A 5093-nucleotide genomic window follows, 5' to 3' on the forward strand; every position below is an offset into this window, starting at 1 on the left:
TCGACGAGTGTCAGACCGACTGACACAAATTGGCTGTGTAGGAGACTATCGTAGAGGCAGTCTAAAAGCAGTGACCATGGCGTATGTATGCTCGCTGACCGTACAGAGGTCAGTCACAGGCTAATGTCATTAGCCTTAGTCGGATGTCCTTCAGCCTATTATGCGTTTAAAAACTATTAAACAGGTCGGATCACAATGGCCATGCGTGGCTGTGGATTCAACCTACCATGGCATTTTCTGCCATGAAGGTATCGGGGCGATGACACTGTGCGCTATGTAGAAGGTCACTTCGAGACTTATAGAGGCCTTGCATGTGACGTATCATCCCGTAAATATGGTGGACTACTCAAATGCATTCAACAAAAGCATGATTGCAATCTACCGTGACAGTTCGTCTCACACACATAACCCTGCACTACGATCAAATAGGTTGATGACAACATTTGATTGAATGGACTGCACTCCGCCATAACTACGGTGAAGGACACCGGTTCAAATCCTTTGTTTGGAGCCAATCAATAAAAGAATGCAGGACCTCTATTGTCTACGAGCTGTTATGGCTGCGCGGGGCATATGAAAAGGTTTGGCTACAAACACGATTCTCTTATAAACCATTTATTCACAGTGCTTTGAGGAGCATTAAGAACAACAATATATCACAACGGGGTAAAATACACTCCTAAACTTTGCTTCAAGCTGCTCTATGACGGCTGAGGCATGTTCTTGATATAAATTCTGCCTCTCCAGCTTTTGCGAAGACAGTATAATGTGTAAAAACTATTCATACATTCCTACGTTTTATGTAATAAGTACTACATAGTACCGTCGACGACCCTTTTGATACTGATTTGTAATTATCAAAATGAATTATTTTTTACTTTCCACATAGGATCCTGATACAGTTGCCATTCCTACGTTTTATGTAATAAGTACTACATAGTACCGTCGACGACCCTTTTGATACTGATTTGTAATTATCAAAATGAATTAATTTTTACTTTCCACATAGGATCCTGATACAGTTGCCAAATACCACCTCATTTGTAGTCTTAAGCTTTATAACACGAATTTTAGAATCATTAGGGGCGGCAGCACGAGAAACAGCCCTATGTACGCTGTGTGCTCACACCTTTCCAGAACGGGTTGCTTTTATAATTGTAAGTAGACATTAAATCTGATTTCTATTTTCCCTGTCATTTCTTATAATTATTTTAAACTATATTTTCACTATTTCCCCTTTTCAATATACAAGCATGTTGAATGGATGAATACGAGAAACGTACAAAAAGGATACTGCCATGCCGAAGAATAATGTTTTTTTCCAATTTTAATCAACACAGTGTACTTAATATATTTTTATTGCTCACTTTTAATACGGTCTAGTAGCGTTAGGCTTAGACCAATCACAGTACATGTAAAGTTTGATCGGACATTTTAAAAATGTCTGATACCCTTCCGTGGCCTTGCAACGTATACAATACACAAAGTACAGTGTACAAGTACATTGTCATGAAAAATATGAATGTTGTTTTCAAATCTTTTTTGTGCATGTGCAAGTTTGTTTAACATTACTTTGTGTGTGTTTCACTGTATGTTCAGAGTATATCAGAACTGTTGGTTGGTATAGGATACGCAGTAGGCCCTGCTCTTGGAGGCATGCTGTATGAGGTAATTGTTTCTACGTGTACAATATCGTCAATTAAAGCCATATCGTCAGCCTGCTACGCTAATTGCCTAAGTCATTTTTTGTAATTTTGAGAACAAAGAACAAAATGTGGTTCAATCCCCGGGGTTCAATCATGCATCATTTGTTCTTGTGCACAGATGTATGAATAAATATGTTTAAATGCATTCTTGAACCATATTTTGTACTTTGTTCTCAAAATGACTTCGGCAAAAAGCGCAGGCTGACGATATTGTAATATTAGCTGAGGAGGACGCCCTCGATACGCGATGTTCATAACACAGTACGTTCATGGTGGCACACATATCAAAGGATGGTGCCGTAGTACGACCGACGGAAAGACCATTGGCGACATCGGCGCTGGTAGTAAATTCTAATTTTTCTTGCTTTACCTCAGTTCTTCGGCTCAAAATTAAAAGTGGACATTTATGGCAAAGAAATACTAATCTCTTATGGTAATGTTACAATATGGCTTTAAAAATATTCACACTATAATAATATCTGAGTTTCTATATTCACTTCAATATAATGTGACTTGTTTTTTTAACTTAGGTTGGTGGTTACGAATTTCCTTTCCTCATACTTGGAGGTTGCGTCGTCTTTTCAGTGATTATTACTCTCTTTGTTCTTCCTAAACAAGGTAGTATTCATTCATTCATTCATATTTATTCAGTACTCACATAAAAAATATTACAGCACATATGATAAAAAGATACATTATAAATACATACAAGATGTGGTCAATTGCATGAAAAACCAGATATAACAACGAAATGTATGGATTATGGAGTAAACACCAGACGAGTACCAAGGATAGCCCAAAAAGTCTCAATAAAATTAAGGCTTATTTCCATTGGGGTCCTTAAGGGGGTACTACACCCATTGATTTTTTTTTGCATTTTTTGCATTTTGTGAAGAAATTACAAAAAAAAATTGGACAAAGTGGTATGCAAAATGAAGGGGCAAATCTTCTCGTTTTATTGGTGGTATCGGTATCAATGTAGCTTACATGCTTTTACAGATAGAAGCCAAAAGGAGGTACATCACTGATGATTTAAATTCACTTCATTTTGGAAAGCTTACTATCAACGGATTTCGTTAAAATTTTGGATATGTGTTGCTAACACATTAGGGAAATAAAGTTGATATGTAAAATGGGAATAAGTGGTTCCTGATTTCTTTTATGACTTCATGAACTTGGTGCTCCACAACTATCAAAAAAGGAACTGGTTAAAATGCTTCTATTTTCAATGTTGAGCTATATTTTGTATTTTTAACTTGCGACATTATTGCACTGAAACTTAATTAAGCCATAGGTAACAGGTTACAACAACCATACTACAGCAATGATGAAAAAAATTGTATTTCTTGTCACCTATACAACCATATTGGGTAGTTTTCCGTAAGCTTACCTTTTGTGATTTTGGTAACTATTTTATATTTATTTGTGAAATCCGTCTCAACTACGCATTCTAAATTGTACTCACCATTTACATCCCAAGGTATATTAGTATATCCACCATGCACTTCTCGATATATATCCAGTTAAAGACAGAATATCAAAATTATGCCTCATATGATATCACAGACTCTCACATGTGTATTCAAAATTGATGCTTAAATTTGACCTGAACCAATTGACCTATAACCTGACATACGGTGACCTAATAGCCTTTTCTTCTCCTAACAACTAATGACTATGCATCTATTGTATAAGTGTGTATTTAATTTATTCAGTGTTATATCATGGTAGGTATTTTGCATGCACCACTATAGATTTTCTATAGAGAGTATAACAAAGGATTTAATGTATTCTATTCATGTACCCTACTTGAACATTTTGAAAAGAATAAATTATGGTTTGTTATGAAACACAGATCTGAGTTACTAGGTTACAGTAAACAAAAAATATATAGGGTTAAAATGACTTACTAAAATGGTTGAAAGTCACTTTATATGTAGATATATTTTATAAGTTAAGGGCATGAGGTGATAAACATATATATGTACTTAATAAATTTGCAAGAAAAAAAAGAAGAGGGGTACTGATGAAAATCGGGGTATTATATCGCCTTAAAGAAAAAAGAAATGGGGGAAACCAGCAGATCAGGCAACAGAACCAAATAAATAAATAAATAAATAACTCCCAATAAATAAATAAATAACCCCCAAACCCAAAATATTGCACATAAAGAAAATGTTAGAAAAATGAGAAAACAAACTTGATCAAAGCAATTATTCTTCAATGACATCGCGTTTCGTTTATTGTTTATTAAGAAATAAATTAGCATGACTTTCCTGCAAATGTAAGGTCTGAAAGCCGTTATGTATGATCTTATAATATGAAATTGGTTACTTTTTTTGCAAACCTGATTTTTTGGCATAGGTGTAAGTTTACGTCCTAACTTACACCTAAATGGAAGCAGCCAAATTTGTTGTTTTTGTTGCATTTTGGGTACAGAATGACAAAATTAAAATTTGAGAGAAATCGTACATTATGGCTTTAAAAAAAGGTCGTTAATGTTCCGGATTTAATGCTACTATGTAATGTAACTATGTTTCATTTCTATGAAGAAACCAGGGCCTGGATTCTCGAACTATGCTATGAGAAATGGATATGTTTTACGTTATATGAATGTATTAGATGACCCCGCTGCTTCTCCTTTTTTACCACAGCGTCGAGGACATTAAAATGCGAGTCCTAGAGAGTGGGGCAAATTCATAAACTCTTGTACTTTCAGTTTGACTTTCTGGTAGTTCAAATATACCATTGTGTTTTAGGCATTATCTACCATCATTTACTTTGATCATAGTTTCTCCAAACTCATTCTTTATACATCATTTATGTTTACCTCCACAGTTCAAATACAGCATCAACCATCTGGTTCAATACTGGAAATTCTCTCCATTTGGTTTGTGTGGCCAGTTATACTAACAATCCTTGTCGATAACGCGGGCTTTGCATTTTTTCAACCTACGCTGTCAGTTCATTTACAACAGGTAAAAGGACATAAAGAATTTTATATGAAATGTTTTAATATTTCCAAGCTAAAACTAAAAAAGATATGTCTTTTGAGGAAAAATATGTATATCTTCAATACGAAAGGTCAAAAGCTACATACACTTTAGATACATATCATTAGATTCGTAAAGTTTACTTCGAGGACTGTTAAACGTCAAAATTATCAATTTTTACTAATTTGTCATAAAGGGTAATAATGTTCTGCAAATGAGATCGTATAATATGAACAAGATGTTTAGCTTCATTTAATCTGCTTATGTTCTGCTGAATATTGTAGCATGATATAATTCGTATATGTTTGGTATTTCTTTCTTGTTAGTTTTACCTATCACCAATTCAAATTGGTTTATTCTACCTTGCCACTGCTGGTGTGTATACGGTTATTAC

General features: G+C 34.7%; 1 long non-coding RNA gene across 1 annotated transcript; it reads left to right on the top strand.

Annotated features, from left to right (window-relative positions):
* Positions 1 to 1599: 1599 nt before the first annotated feature.
* LOC140149930 (uncharacterized) lies at positions 1600 to 4678 on the top strand. The gene is made up of 3 exons (XR_011858776.1): positions 1600 to 1668; positions 2237 to 2324; positions 4545 to 4678. It is a non-coding gene; the product is annotated as an uncharacterized lncRNA (long non-coding RNA).
* Positions 4679 to 5093: the final 415 nt, after the last annotated feature.

The sequence above is a fragment of the Amphiura filiformis genome, chromosome 4 (genome assembly GCF_039555335.1).
Source record: "Amphiura filiformis chromosome 4, Afil_fr2py, whole genome shotgun sequence".
In the NCBI taxonomy this organism is placed as follows: Eukaryota; Metazoa; Echinodermata; class Ophiuroidea; order Amphilepidida; family Amphiuridae; genus Amphiura; species Amphiura filiformis.